This window comes from Anastrepha obliqua, chromosome 1 (genome assembly GCF_027943255.1).
Source record: "Anastrepha obliqua isolate idAnaObli1 chromosome 1, idAnaObli1_1.0, whole genome shotgun sequence".
Taxonomy (NCBI): Eukaryota; Metazoa; Arthropoda; class Insecta; order Diptera; family Tephritidae; genus Anastrepha; species Anastrepha obliqua.
In genome coordinates this window covers 148,617,168-148,634,485 of record NC_072892.1, presented here as the reverse complement: position 1 = coordinate 148,634,485, position 17,318 = coordinate 148,617,168, and positions in this window count along the sequence as shown.

Genomic DNA, 17,318 nt, shown 5'->3' with positions numbered 1-17,318 from the left:
ATTACCAAAAACAAAAAACCAACTTTAAATAAGTACATTTCGCAAAAAAACGCCCCCTCAGTGGTCCCTTGCGAACATGGCTTGGAGTTCGGTTACAAATAACGATCCCGGTGAATGAGTAAAAGTAGTGTTTAGTGACGAAAAGAAGTTCAGTCTGGTTGGGCCGGAAGGGTACAATTACTATTTCTATGCCTTAGGAAAGGCGGAAAGGTACTTGAGTCAACATCAGAGCCGTGAAGGTGGTGTTATGGTATGGGGAGCAATATCGCACTACGGCGCGTTTGAATTGAATTGTAGCCTACAAAATGACGTAAAGCAGCTATGAGGCTCTGTTAGCTCTGTTGGAATCATCTTCTTCCGAGATTCGTGAAACCTTTCTGCTTATTAATTGAATCTTTCAATCCAGGATAATGCACCTGTACAAACTTGAAGTTTGGTCAAAACTTGGTTTGCGCCCCACAACGTTGAAGTTTTAGCATTGCCACCGTATTCTACAGATCTAAACGTTATTGAAATCTATAGGGATGATTTTCTCGTAAGGTTTATGAGCATGGACAACAAGTTGAAGACAAAAATGCTTTATTCGTTAATCATTAAAACGGCGTGATCTAAAATTACAATAGGCTATCCGGAGAATTTGTACAATTCCATTCATCAACGCATTTACAAAGTATTTATAAACAAGATGGGAGCCAAACCATTAAGCTTTAATTAATAAATGTAAAAAAACACCTTTTCTATTTTGTTACTATTTCTTTTTATTTAGTTAGTGCCTCTATTCAAGTGAACCAATAAACCAAGCATAGTATTCCTGCTGTTGAAGTTTTACTGCAGCGAACTACCGTTAGATGAAATAATATTTTAATGCATGTTTTTTTCAAATTTTAGGACGTGGCTCATAACGGGTGATTTTTTAGCTATTATCTTTTTAAACAGTTGGTTTAAACAGCTGACGCACGTTTCGTGTTTTGTTTCACTGTCAAACATCTTCAGTTTGGTCTATAATTTAACCATGAATCTTCTTACAAACGAACAACGCTTGCAAATCATTGAATTTTATTATAAAAATGCGTGTTCTGTTAAGAAAGTTTAAGTTGGCCGAAGATCCACTTTTTTATCGAAAAATTGTGTTCAGCGAGAGCTTCGTCGCTGGATCAATGGGTACGTAAATAAGAGGAATTGTCGATTTTGGAGTGAAGATCAGCCAGAAGAATTACAAGAGCTACCAATGTATCCAGAAAAGGTCCCAAAATGCAAGAGCAAGACGGTGCCACATGCCACACAGCACGCGTAACAATGGACTTGTTGAGCGGCGAGTTCGGTGAACATTTCATTTCATGTTCGGGACCTGTCAATTGGCCACCCAGATCGTGCGATATAACACCTTTAGATTATTTTTTGTGGGGCTTTGTTAAAGCTCATGTCTATTCAGACAAGACTGCTTCAATTAACGCATTGAAAGACAACATTAAAGCATCCAAAATTGGACTAAGCGGATGGACTATTTGAAGCGCAGTCGCGGTCAACTGATTGCATGAAATAATCTTCAAACATTAAATTATATGGACTGTACTATTGATTTAAATAAAAATTCCATGCATTTTTCTGAATTTTACGTGTTTTTGTTTTTTAACTTTCCTATAGCTCTTTAAAAATCACCCTTTATATACATAATTGGCGCGTACACCCTTTTTGGGTGTTTGGCCGAGGTCCTCCTCCTATTTGTGGCTTGCATCTTGATGTTGTTCCACAAATGGAGGGACCTACAGTTTTAAGCCAACTCCGTACGGCAGATATTTTTACGAGGAGCTTTTTCATGGCAGAAATACACTCGGAGGTTCGCCATTGCCTGCCGAGGGGCGACCGCTATTAGAAAAATGTTGTTCTTAATTTGGTGTTTCACCGAGATTCGAACTTACCTTCTCTCTGTGAATTCCGAATGGCAGTCACACACCAACCCATTCGGCTACGGCGTGCCTTACTGTTGTCTTATAAATCAAGGGTTATACTCTATGATCAAAAAGTACCGGGAAGGTGATGTTGACTGTTTTCTTCGATTGCCAAGACGTAGTGCACCATGAGTACCTTTCATCGGGCCAGACAGTCAATAGAGAATATTATTTATCCGCTTTGAAGCGTTTGAGAGATGCTGTACTTCGCAACCTGCCGGAAATGTGGGCAAGCAATTCTTGGATTTTCCAGCCCAAATTGTGCTGGATTATTTGACCAAGCACCAAGTAAATACCATCGTGCAAGCACCGTATTCACCTGATATGGCCCCGTGCGACTTCTTTTTGTTTCCCAAGTTGAAGTTACCACTTCGTGGAAGCAGATTTCACTCGATAGAGGAGATCAAAGAGAATGCGACGAAGGAGCTGAATGCCAACTCTTCGTTGGCCTACCAGGGGTGCATTGAGGACTGGGTTAAACGTTGGCACATGTGTGTTGCTTTAGACGGGTCATATTTAGAAGGAGATAAAATATTTTTTTCTGAACTTTTACTCTGTTTTGTTTTATTTAAACATTCCCGGTACTTTCTGATTATAGGATACACTTTTATACCGCCTGCGAATGGCCTGAAATTTTCTTATGGCAGCAATCAACTCGGAGGCTAAGCATTACCTGCCGGAGGGCGGCTCCTATTATTTTATTTTTTCCATAATTTGAAGCAAATTTATTTTAAATAACACAGAGACTAAATAATAGCTATTTTAGCAATAAGTTGAAACGGAAGAAGGTGGAAACCCTTGGCAAACGAAAGGATTGTCGAGCGCCAAGCGACAAAGGCAAGAGGGCAAAAACCATTTACACGTCATTAAGTAGTTGACAAACACTTACAAACGACACCACATCGACAACGCTACAAACACATATCCACTCAAACTCACAAACACACTTCCGCTTGACGATCGCAGCAGTAAAATGCATTCACCTTTGCGTGCGATTTTTATTCACATATGGATAAACACATGCACGCATACTTATTTACGTATGTAAAGGGGCCTGAGCACAAACAAATGTATACAAATATTCGCATGTACGCCCTAATAACAACAGCTTGACAGACACAATACAACAACAATACAAGTGTCAATGAAAAAATTACAGCTTGTCACACGATGCGTGACATCGCGTCGCATTTGCTGCAGTATACTATATATGTACGAGTATGTGTGTGCGTGTGTGTGTGTGTTTGTATAGTTGCGTGTACTGCGAAAGTGTGGGCGTGTGTTCTTCACGTACATCAGTTAACCAACTGTCCGTCCCACTCTCTGTATGACAGCAATGTAAAACTCGTATTGGCCAAAGCGAAAAATCATTTTATGCGAATATGCAAATTCTATTGAACTACAGAGTGTTGTCGCCGCCTTGTTTACTATAATATTTTCAAGCAGCAACACTACTCCTTGTTAGCATATAAATGAGTTCGCCATTTGGCAATGCCGCGGTTAATTAATACGACAGTGAAGGCAGGCGATGAGGCTTCTTTAGGCTTTGCGAAAGAGGCTAGGAAATGAAATGACAGGAAAGAAATGCCTGACATTGCCTAACTGTGTGTGCTTAGGTTGTAATTCGAAACAGATGACGCTAGTCAATAGGAGTACCAGCAAAAAGTATATCTAGAAGGTTGAAATAGTGGTGTTGCCTTCGCCAAGAACTTTGTTTTTGTTTTCATAAATATTAAATATTGTTTTTCTCTAATTGCTAATTGGCACGCAATATTTAACACTAGTAAATGTGCGGTGTGTGTTGCTGCAACAAATAAATTTTTTAAATGAGAGAGAGATGCCATACATACATATATAAGGCACAGGCTGAAAAGTCGTGGGCCTAACATAGAAAACACTTTTTTTTTTGTTCAAAATTAGCTTTATTCATCAACGCAATTTTCATCAAGAACAAAACATTCATTCCAGCGCCGCTCCAACATTTCAATACCACTTTTGAAAACGATTTATCTTTTGGCGCAAAATAGGCTTGAGTTTCGGCGATAACCTCTTCATTCGAGCGAAATTTCTTACCGGCGAGCATATTTTTTTTTAGCTCTGCGAACAGCCAGTAGTCGCTGGGAGCCAAATCTGGCGAATATGGTGGATGTGGAAACAATTCGAATTGCAATCCATGTAGTTTTGCTATTGTTTTGATTGGCTTGTGCTTGTGCGGTGTGTTGTCTTGATGAAGTGAAGAAACGCGGCACCAACTTCGAACAGAGTGTTCTCATAGGTCAAATTCTCATGCAATATAAAGCCAACTCGTTCTTTTGGTATCTTCACGATGTCAGCTAACTTACGCAACTTCACTTTCCGGTCACTCAAAACGAGTTTGTGGATTTTTTTCATGTTTTCTGGTGTTGCCGCCTCATTCGGACGTTCGCTGTGTTGTGCATCACCGGTGTCTCGACCACGTTTGAAGTCAGCAAACCATCATTTTATTGTTGCTTCTGATGAAGCGGAGTCCCTAAAACACTTTTCAAGCCATTGTTGCTCTCGAACGATATTTTTTGCCATCAAGAAGCAGTGTAAAATTAAAACCCGAAATTCTTTTTGATCTCTTGTTTTAAAAAAACAAAAGTAGCGTCACTCTTAGCACAATAACTCACGAACTAATAAATAGAATATCGTTAAATTTTAACAACTTTCTCTTCAAAATTAGTCCTAACTACGACGACTGCTGTAGCCAAATGGGTTGGTGTGTGACTACCAATCGGAATTCAGAGAGAACGTAGGTTTGAGTCTCTGTGAAACACCAAAATGAAGAAAAAGTTTTTGCTAATAGCGGTCGCCTCTCGGCAAGCAATGGCAAACCTCTGAGTGTATTTCTGTCATGAAAAAACTTCTCATAAAAAATATCTGCCTTTCGGAGTCGGCTTGAAACTGTAGTTGGTGGAACAAGATGAAGACGTACGCCACAAATAAAGGGCGGTTAAGTTTCAAGGGCCGGTGTTGATTTTGAGTAAAATACAATTTTTTTACGAAATTGTTGCCGTTTCTCTTTATTATGATAATATTGGTATAGCTTAATTATGTATGGAACAAAATATCGGCCAAGTGGCCGCCGCGGCCTCGGCGGCACACCTTCTTCCGATGGTCCAAATTTTCGATGACGCTGAGGCATAATTGAGGTTCTATGCCGTTAATATGCCGAATTATCTCATCCTTTAGCTCTTGAATTGTTGCTGGCTTATCGGCGTACACCTTTTCTTTCAAAAAACTCCAAAGAAAGAAGTCAAACGATGTCAAATCACATGATCTTGGCGGCCAATTGACATCGCCGCGACGTGAGATTATTCGGCCATCAAATTTTTCGCGCAAAAGAGCCATTGTTTCGTTAGCTGTGTGACAAGTGGCACCGTCCTGTTGAAACCACATATCGTCCACATCCATATCTTCAAATTCGGGCCATAAAAAGTTCGTTATCATCTCACGATAGTGAGCACTATTCACAGTAACTGCCTGACCGGTTTCATTTTGGAAAAAATATGGCCCAATGATGCCGCCGACCCATAAACCGCACCAAACAGTCACTTTTTGTGGTTTTTCGGTAATGACTCTTGGATTATCATTCGCCCAAATGCGGCAATTCTGCTTGTTGACGAATCCACTGAGATGAGAATGTACCTCATCACTGAAGGTGATTTTCTTCACGAAGTGAGCGATGTGCAGTTTGATTTGAACGCCCGTTTTCATAATAAGCCTGAATAACTTTAACGCGTTGTTCGATTGTGTATCTTTCCATGGTTCAAATTGAATTAGTCTGAAATTGAAAAATGCCAAATGAAATTCAGAAAAAAACTTGACGTTTAGGTGTGGTTCACATTCAACATCGGCTCTTGAAATTTAACCACCCTTTAGAAGGAGGAGCTCGGCCAAATGCCCATCTAATTAATTTTAATTCATTATACATAATGAAAATCTATTCAAAATTGTAGCTTTATTTAAGCTTTCTCGAACATCAATGGTTGACCTGTTGTTTGATCTATTCATTTCTCAAAATTTAAATCTACTTACAGTGATACAAAAATAAACTGCGTCACTTCTCTGACTTTATTTCTTTATAATTTTATTAACAAATGTCAAATGAAGTATTCATTTCAGTCTATTAAAAAAAAAAAAACGAAAATATTAAAATATTTAAATTAGGTTTCCATTTTCCTTTCCATAAGGCTGAAAATGAAAACTGTCCTCAGCTCGGAGTGTATGGCAGATCACCCCACGTGATGCAACCTGGATAGCGCCAATTGATCAGCAGCCTTAACGCCCTTTCTGACAACCTGAACGGTGACGACCCCTGCATTCGACTTTGGACTAATCCTACTTTCTTTTACGATTTGGAATCTTTCTGACCCCTGTGCTGGTGGTTCCGGCATTCTGTCACCTGAATACGTTAGGGTGAATCTTAACAGAAATGGCTTTAGCTCACCAGCCCCCGTCCCGTTAAAACCCTGGCAGGCCTCGGAGTACGTTCCAAACCCGTCGCCATTAGGTTGGCAATGTAGGTGTGGTTGAGATGACTCCCGTCGTTGCGCACGGTCTGGTCAGTCGTAACCGACTTCCAGCAAGAACTTGGGGGTCACAAGCGGAAACCCTCTTATGGTAGGAAGGAGACTACAGGCGTCTGCGTTTTCTAATTTAGCGGCACTGGATGGGGTGGCCAGTACCAGTAAGGGGGTCCCTGTTAAGCTTAAATGGCAGGCAGGGCAAAGCAAACGGTCCTTCTCTGACCTTCTTCTCGCTACCAAAATTCTGGAGCGCTACGGCGAGCAAAATGTTCCTCAGCTATCTGAGAAACATTCTCAGACGCTTGAGAGGGCCAGGAAGGCTCTGCGTGAGGCGGAAGAAGGCAAAGGAAAGGGAGTGAGTGCGCCACAAGTGCATTCGGGGGGTAAAGACGCAACGATCCCAGGAGGAGGATGTTTCCCAAGACTCAGGACTGATGGCGGTCTACCCAAATCATTTAGCGATGTCGCTAAACAGCCAGGCTACATCACTCTTGAAGTCATGGACAGCGGTAGGGAGGACGGCGCAATTTCCTGGGAGGAATGCGTCCGCCATCTCCGCCGTCTTCATGAGGATAGTAAGGGAAATCCCAGGACCCCCCCCCCTTTCTGTGAATATGCCGGATGGCACTATGGCACTTTTAAAAGAATCATTTCCGCTGACGAACGGTCGGCTACTATGTACAGGGTGGCAATGGTCTTGGTGGGAGAGGTATGGAAGGGAGCTAAGCTGAAGACGGTGGACAAAACGAATCTATCTATACGTCAGCGAGCACGTGTCTGTCTCCCTTCCGAGCCCTCTACTTCAGAGGAAATGTCATCTGAGGACCTGAATGTCTTTCCTTTCAAACTTTGATAGAAATGTTGACAGTTTTCTGTCCGGACTGGTCACAAAACTCTTTGCAATTCTGCAGCGTTCTAGACCTCACCATCGCTCTTTATGTAAATTGCCTACATAATCGCTGATCCAATTCATGATTCCTGCGGACCTGATTCCGATTATTGGCTCTGACCCTTGTGGGGCAACCGCTGATCCACGGTTGGCCAATTCATCGGCAATTTCGTTTTCTTGAACCCCGGAGTGTCCTGGAACCTATGAACCTGTTCTGTATTGCGACAGAGTTAAGCTTATTCCTGCATTCTTGAATAACATTCGAGGTTTGCTTCGCAATCTCCAGGGCCTTCAGTGCAGCCTGTCTGTCACTGAAAACTTCAATCCAAACTAACGCTTCATCTCCGTTCGATTATCCATTCGACTACTTTCTGCATGGCAAAAATTTCCGTTTGGAAAACAGTTGCCATTTCCCTCATAGCATCGCTAAGAACCATCCGGCTCCAGAGCCTATTTGATTCTTGGACCCATCGTTAAAGAATATATCTGTCAAAAAAAGATTAACTCCAAACAATTAAGTAGTTATTATTTTTGCACGGACTTTTCAAATGATCTGCGTATTGATTATAGGATATAATAATAAGGCTCTCAGTATTTTTCCAGGTCTTTCTCACTCGTGCTAAAGTTGATAACAAACATTTGGCGAAAAGTTTAAGAAAATATTCTGTTTCAAATGATAAACAATGCCGAATATCAAATTGAAAACGAAGATTTTTTCAAAAATTTGAGTGCTCTTTTCAAGTGCTTATTGGGTAGTTTTATACTCGTCCACCTAACCGCATAACGATGAGCCACAGCTGAGAATATTTTAACGAACGTACCTGTTTGCGTTTACGTTTGAGATCGAGCTTGTGAATGTGTCTTGCAGTTGTGTTGCCGTCCTTTCCTGCATATTGATATGGTAATCGAAAAACGTTTTCGACACATGTACCGTAACAAGAACTTGGGGAATGTACAGAAGGGACGGCATCTGTTGGCAACATCAGTGGGTGGATATTACTGATTTTACTTGGTAAGTACTCATGTATGCATGTACATATGTAATATCGTAACGTTTTTCGAATATATTCCGTTTTATTAAATGCATCAATTCTCATATCAATTCACCAATGACCAGATAGACAATTGATTCACGCTATTACTGGGTATGATATGAATGTGGCTTGTTTGAGTATGGCAAGGAATGTTGCTCACATACATATACACTTATATATATGTACACTAGGTGTCATAATTCTGCGCTCCTATCTTTTTTAAATACTATGTAATTGTCTATGATATTCTAAGCTCAGTGAAAATTCGATTTCCTTATTTTCGTTGTGGTCACGCTGATGTTAAAAACAAATATCACCGGTAATTCATTGTTTTTCGGTAAAACTTAGTAAGGCGAGTGTCAGAAGTGTACGCTCATCATTTGCGGACCACCTTATTGTGTCGTCAGACCGATCTTTTTGTAAGGAAAATTTTTATTTTTATTTAGCAAGCTTTTGGTTTATCGGTTTCCTACAGAATTCTGTACGGAGCCTTACAATACAAGTAGAAAGAAAAGTAATTGCCATTGACGAGAGGGAGAGCATAATAGAATCGTGGAAAGTAGACCAAATCTATAGACAAATAAAAAGGGCAACAGGAAGCACATTAACATCAGTTCAAACAGTAATTCAAAACTATGAAAATATCGGAACTATAACTTCAAGGCCAATAGCAAGTCCTTGTGAATTACTAGGGCTTGTGATGAAAGATATAAAGATAAGTACTTCAAATGGGAAAGAAGAAATAAGGACAAGATTAAGTTGAACTGGCTAACTTGCAATTATGCATAAACCGGTTCGGTCCTTAGCGATACCACATGGAGCTCATTAGTTACGCATTTTGAAATAGTCCACCTGCATGGTGCTTGTTTCTACTGCGAATTTAAAAAGAGATGTCTTCCAATTCATCAAACTGTAGTGAATTCCGCTCGTGTTTTCGTCAGGCACGGACATCAGCTGTTAGTTGGCTAAATAACAGTCCAGAGTATTGTTTACAACCGCGCGGAGGCATTTTGCCAGGAGTAAACACGAAAAAAGAAAATCAGTAATAGCTTTCAAACGTAATAGTGCGATTGCATTATATTTTACTGGAAAATCACAACCAGCGATTGTTCGTGAGCTCGAGCACCTTAAAGTAAATAAAATTTTTGTTTATCGCACCATTACACGTTATAATGATACTGGTAGCATCGCGAAACGGCATGGAGGTACTTATCAAAAGACTGCAACGTCACGTGAAATGGTTCAAAAAGTGAAGAAGCGACTTGAGCGAAATCCCCGACGAAGTGCCAATAAATAGCGAAAGAACTGAAAATATCTGACCATAGCATCCGCCGCATACTCACAAATTATCTCAAAGTCAAGTCTTAAAAGATCCAAAAGGCGCGTGATATCACACCAAAGCAGCAACAAGTCAAACTTGAGAGAGCGAAGGAGTGGCTTCGCTTGGCCGATTGTGTTTTCTCACGAGCAATTCCTAAACTCCCAAAACCCTATCGGTTTTACCGACCGTTCATACGAAAATTTGAGTCATCGATTGTCCACCAGGAGGCAGCACCCACCACACGTAATGGTTTGGGCCGCTGTAACCGCAATCATTTTCATCGAGTCTGCCGTTAAGGTAAAAGCGAGATATTATCAGGAAAGTATTCTGGAAGTTGCTTTGAAGCCGTGGGCAGTCAAAAATTTCGGTGGCAGACCATGGCCGTTTCAACAGGACGCCGCACCATCTCCCAAAGCTCAAATGAACCAAGAATGGCTAAACAACAATGTTCCGAACTTCATAACGTCCATACAATGGATCTCGAATTCACCAGACGATGAGTCTCCGGCCATTTTGGAGAGCTCGGTGCGAACTAAAAGATTCACCAGTCTCGAGGCGCTAAAAAAAGTCATTGCCCGCGAGTGGGCCAAATACCTGGAAGTTACATTCGGGCGGCTTCCGATTCGTTTCTGGACCATCTCAAGGGCATAGTCAAGGCAAAAGGTGGTCATATCGAGCAAAAGTAAATTGATTCTTAATTTTGTTTTATTTTCACACATTTTTCACTTTGAACTGAATAATGGTAATTTTCCTAACTAAATTTATGGACTTTTTAATTGGTTACACTTCGAGTACCAGACCCCGTAATAAGGAATAAGTTTCAAAAATATATTAATGCTTCAACTGGCAGAAGAGCTTTAAGAAAAGATAGCTATCGTAAAAGAGTTGCTAGAAAGAAGCAAGTTACAGTTTGTCAAATAAGTGTTTTGACATTTACTAATCTAACGAAATTCAGACTGTTGCTGATTGCTTAAGAAAATATGTACTCTTTCATGGTTTTCTGTCAATCTTTGATTTTATTAACTAAAATAAATAATTCATAAGTAGAACATATAGTCATTATGATCATCCAAGCAATTACAGCTAGGAGTAAGTCAGTGCTCCTTCACAATCGCGCTCCATGCGACTCGTTTCATTGCGTCGAGGATTCTCCTAGCATTTGTAAGCCATAAATCTGCATCAACATCGTCTGCCCATCTTCTTGGCGGTCTTCCACTGCCCTTAATAAGCTGAATTGAGAGGCGGCCACCGTAGTCGAATGGCTGGTGCGTGACTACCACTCGGGAGTACATAGGGTCGAATCTCTGTATTTGAAACACAATGATAGAAAAAGTTGTTTCTAATGGCCGACACTGCTCGGCAGGCAATGGCAAACCGCCGAGTGTATTTTTCCCTTGAAAAAGCTCCTCATAAAAACCATTTGCCGTTCGATTCGAGTCGGCTTAAAACTTTAGGTCGCTCAATTTTCGGAACAGCATCAAGACGCACGCCACAAATAGGAGGAGGAGGAGAAGCTCAGCCACATACCTGCGGCAAGTGTTCACTGAAACACACAATGTTTTGCCCTGATATCAGCTGTACGATCTCATCATTGTATCTATTACTGTAAGATCCACCAGCTTCCTTTATTGGTTCAAATATCTTTCTTAGGGTTTTACGGTCAAAGCGGAGAAGGTAGTTCTTTATGTTAGATGTCGGTACCCATGATTTGCAGCCATATGTTGCTACTGGTCTTATTAGCGTCCAGCAGATTTGAAGCTTACGCTACTTCGATAATAATTTATTTTTGAGAAGTTTTAGGTGAGCAAAACTTGGCGCACTATTTAATGAGAAACTTCGACCCCACACTCGTCTCTAAGCTCTGTGACAAGATTTCTTGTCGAAATCTGCTGGTTTACGGCTATTCTTCTCAACAAAATACGTTCGGTGCGATCTAATATTTTCCATGGCCTTCCACTTGCAGATGTTGGCTCCAGCCTATTTTAATTTTTTGCAAGATTTATTCTGCTATAAATAGTTTCTATTGAGGGCAAAAAGGCAAAAAGGTCGAAGTGCAAACCTCATCAAGAATGCAATCTAAATAGTTTGTCGTGTTAAATAAGACATTTCTGCTAACTGTAACGCACTTTTTCTTATTGCATAATTATACGGGGGGTGTCTTTTATATGTCGGGATTTGGCAACCCTGGTGTTGCAATCTGGCAACTGACAGCTGTATCGCAAAGTTTGACATTTTTGGCTTTTACGTACTCAGAACGTTTTGAAATACCAGCGCTATTTGTGTTGTTTACAGTAACTTAAAAGATTCATCTCGGTCCAAAAATGGAATTAAATCGTGAACATTTTCGTACGATTATTTTTTACAACTTTCGACGTGGATTAACTCAGCAACATTGCATGGATGAACTTAATTCAGTTTTTGGCGATGAAGCTCCATCAAGGACCAGTGCTTATCGATGGTATGGTGAATTCAATCATGGTCGTGGTTCACTCCAAGACGAATTTCGTGAAGGTCGTCCAAAATCAGTTGTTGTTCCGAAAACCATTGATGCTGTGCGCGAACTGATATTGCAAGATCGTCATGTGACCTATCGTGAGATTGAGACAATCTTAGGCATTAGTGGGACCAGCATACATTTAATATAATATTGCATAAACATTTGACTGTCAAAAAAATTTGTTCGCGTTGGATCCCACACAATTTGTCAATCGCTCAAAAAAAGGCTCGCGTCGATTGGTCGAAGGAAATGCTCAAAAAATACGATCGCGGGGCTTCGAAACACGTCTATGACATCGTGATAGGTGATGAATCATGGATTTACGCGTATGAGCCCGAAAGTAAACAGCCGTCGACTGTATGGGTGTTTCAAGATGAGCCAAATCCAACAAAAGTTGTTCGCGCACGAAGCACTTCCAAGCAAATGGTCACCTGTTTTTTCGGAAAAACTGGACATGTCGCAACCGTACCACTAGAACAACGCAGAACAGTAAATTCTGAGTGATACACAACCATTTGTTTGCCAGTTGTCTTCCAAGAAATTAGGAAAACCAATCGCCAAAGACGGATCACTCTTCACCAGGACAATGCGAGCTCTCACACATCGGCTCAAACAATTGCATTTTTGAGCACCCAAAACATCGAATTAATAGGTCATCCGCCGTATAGTCCTGACTTGGCACCGGATGACTTCTTTTTATTCCCGTACGTAAAAAACAAACTGAGAGGTCAACGTTTTGCGACACCTTAAGAAGCGGTTGCGGCATTCAGAATGCATGTTTTGGAGGTACCTCATTCAGAGTGGCAAAAGTGCTTCGACAATTGGTTCAAACGCATGCAAAAGTGTATAGATCTTCATGGAGAATATTTTGAAAAACAATAAAGTGATTTTCGATGATTAAAATTTATTTTTGTTCTCTAATGCCGACATATAAAAGGCACCCCTCGTAGCAGACCGACTGAGTCACCTCAAAAGATGGCCATTTTCGGCCTTATTTCATAAGTTTAATGTTGATACAGTTAAAGAAAAATGTATTTAAAAAATTTAAAAACTTTTCTTCGTCTGACTTATTTAACTACTCACAACGGCGGTATACTTATGGCACTTAGTGTATTTATGTAGGAAGTATGGGAAACTGAAATACATTATAATTGAATGCCTGATTATGAAACTGCTTGTGTAAGATATGTTGCGATGTTACCACCTGGTCACACATACTCGCACACCTGTAGGTGCGTACACCCAAGTATGTAGGACGAGAAGTTAGCCACAGAGTAATAGAATTTTGCATTTGTGGTTTCGATATGAACCTTGGCATGAAGGCAATGAACAGCATTTGCTTATATTATTGAATGCATAAAGTATTTATTTGTACTGTCACTTTGCTGACGACACCAAAAGCTATCGGTATCAGTGCTGCCAAAATCGCAAGCACTCACACACATGCACACACACACACCCTAACAAGCGGCAGCGTGTCGAACGATTCGTCTCCTCCAGCTGTCCTACCAATTAATATACATCGGAATTGTACACACATACACATGTAGTTATACACGTACGCACACAGATAACCATGCACACGCTCTGGCACTTCCTTAACCGCAAGCTAATGGTATTTGTCACAAGTACTCCATGAAGGGTCAGCATAAAGTCGTTATCCGCATGCAAGCAAAACAAGGCCGATCAGTGGGCGCTCAAGCAAAGCCATATTCCGGCTATTCACATCTTTGACCTACGCTCCAATGCACACACCCACTCACTCACGCATAGACGCACACGCCTGATACACACCTAAGGCATGGGAATTGCGTATTAGGAATCCGAATGTGAGCTGAGCACCTGTCAACCACAATGGATCAATCTGTCATTGAGCAACAATGTTTGCAGGCAGATTAGCTACGTAGTTTGCATTATGACAGTGTTGTATCGAATAACGGTTAGCATGCTGCAATAAGCTCTGGAGCATTCTTGTGGCAACATGTCATAGGCAGTGTTATTGTGCTGAGCTTCTAGAGATGTGTATGTCGCAAAGCGTTCGATGCCCAAAGGTGCAAGATGCAGAATTTTGTGTATGCAACATCACGCAAGCTGGAAGAATGCAAGGGGCATGTCATGCATGTAAATGTCAAATATTCGAAATTTTTGTTTGTTTCCAAACTAACCTAAGGCTATTGATGGAGCTTCTGGAAAACGATTAGGATTGAAATGTTAGCTTTTGCTTTGTTTAGCAGAGCTGTCCTAAATATTTCTCACATCTGTAAGAATGAAATCCTTAGTAGTAAATTTTTATACACTTTTGTCCGCTTCTTTAGTCCAGCGTATGCCTGTACCCCTGAACCGTCTAATGAAATGGTGTACGTAGGTTGCAGTAAGTTGCGAAAAAAATTGCAAATACGACTCACCATCAAAAACCTTCCTGTAAGACATCCAAAAGCAACCCGAAAATCACCATAACTACCCGGTTGATTCCGCGGTTTTCGGATATGTTTCGCTTAATCAAGAGATGCTAATAGCGGTTGCTCTTCGGCCGGCAATGGCAAATCTCATAGTGTTTATCTGCAATGAAACAGCTCCTCATAAAAACCCATCTGTGAGTTACTCCATTTGGGGAACAAGTAATCCTTGGATGCGTCTTCGGATATGACATAAAGACTCAAAAAGCCTAATTTTTTTATAAATTTGATTTTTATGAAACTCGATGATAGTAAAAAACCTTAGCTGAATGTAGAAGGTAAATAAGTTTTGAATATTATTAGGGAAGGTAGGCGAAATGGTTGAAGTACCATCCTGGCATTCTCCAAGTAGCACTAAAGCATCGTTTTGATACCATTATGAGACCTCCAACAGGCAGATATATACCGCCAGCCAGTTAGGTTGGAGCACTACTCCAGGAAGTCGAAAAAAGGAGCATCCAGTAATCTTAATCGTCTGGCTACCAAACCCGGACATTTACAGGGAAAAGTGCTCAACAGTTTCCTTCTCTGAAAGGTCCGCACAGCTTCTGTAATGGTAGTTAAATAGTAAACCTCGCTTTTTCGCATGTGTGTCGATCGTCCAATGACATACAGCTATGAGATTGGAAATAGAATGGCGTGGACTTTCTGAGTCCTCCGTTTATTGTACTGGGGCCACTGGGTTTTCGAAATAGCACATGAAGAAGTAGAGCTCCATATTTTTTGCGCTCTTCTGAGAAATTAGTTGTACAATTCTCCTTTAACAACTGTCAGTGGGATGCCGATGACCGGGTAGGAGGTCTCTGAGACCAATTCAATCCCTTTCCTGTCAAGCAATTTCATTTTCCTCTATGCTCCTTTGCCCTGGAACGCACATCAGGGAGATGATACCGGCACAGGTAAAAAAAAATAAAATAAATAATTGGCGCATACACTTCTGTTAGGTGTCTGGTCGAGCTCCTCCTCCTATTTCTGGTGTGCGTCTTGATGTTGTTCCACAAATGGAGGGACCTACAGTTTCAAGCCGATTCCGAACGGCAGATATTTTTATGAGGAGCTTTTTCATGGCAGAAATACACTCGGAGGCTTGCCATTGCCTGCCGAGGGGCGACCGCTATTAGAAAAATGTTTTTTATTAATTTTGCTTTCACCGAGATTCGAACCAACGACCTCTCTGTGAACTCCGAATGGTAATCACGCACCAACCCATTCGGCTACGGCGGCCGCACAGGTATTTAGTTCAAAAAACCATTCAAGCACACAATTCTTAATGCACGAATAGTTGATGGCTTAATACAATAAAAGAAAACTTTGTAACTCGGATTAAGGTGAACTTTTTTCAAAACTTTCCTACACCTAAACCTAAAGACAAAAAATAAATTATCAGGTGTTCCATAACAACTAATCCTGGGGTTTTCAGAACGAGGGCTGCATTTTATAGTTTGCATACAATAATGAAGATAAAGAAAAATAAAAATTAAAATAACTTTATTGATTTTCAAAATATCAAAATATTATCCTTGGAAGCCAATACTCGTATACCTCTGCATTCGCTTGAACCAATTTTTAAACCACTTTTGCCACCCAGAAGTGGATACCTCCAAAACAAGTCGTTGAGAAATGTTAACCTCACATTTTATTTCTGATGTCCTGGAATAAAAAGAAATCACTAGGTGGCAAATCAGTGCTGTAAGGCGGATTAATTCGTTCTTTTCAGTGCACCAAAACTCTCTTGCGCAGCCAATACTTGTGAGCCCGCATTTCTTTGCTCAAGGATGATTCGTCTTCGGCGGTTGGTTTTCCTTCATTACTCCAAAACTTCGGGCAAACAATGGTTGTTTACCACTCAGTGCTGACTGATTTAAGTTTCTCTAGTGGTACAGTAGCGACGTGACCAGATTTTCCGGGAAAACAGGCGATCACTTGCTTTGATTAAGCTCGTCTTGACGCCTCCATGCTGTCCGGCTCATAGAAGTAGATCCAACAATTGTGACCTGTTACGATGTCATAAACGTGCTTTCAATTAGCGCGGCTGAATATTCTTCAACATTTTGTGCACAATTCGAGACGAATATTTTTTTGGGGCAATTGCCAAGTTATACGGCATTCAATGAGAACAAATCTTCTTTTTGACCAAATTTCCAAGCAATGTTGAATGTATGCTGATCCCACTAATTCCCAAGGATGCTTCTTGCTATTCTCTGACAGCATCAAAATGTAAATGGCTGAAACCTGAAGCACCTGTCAGCAGTTTCATCGTTAATGAGACTTTTTCTTCATTTTCAAACGTGTATTAACAAGAAATGGTTACAAATTTAATCTTCAAAATAATAGCCATCGCTAGCGACACATTTTTCCCATCTCTCGGGCAATTTGTGGATGCCGCGCCAAAAAAATTGGCTATCTTTGGCCGCAAACCAATCATCGAGCCATTTTTTGGCTTCTTTCCAAGAGAATTGAAGCGCTGCTCGGAAAGTGCGTGGCCCATCGATGCAAACAAATGATAATCGGAAGGCACCAAGTCTGGTGAGTAAGCCGCGTGCACCAGCGGTTCCCAATCGTACGTCTCCACCCATTCCCGGGTCGTTCTTGTTCGATGTGGCGGTGCATTGTCACATCATC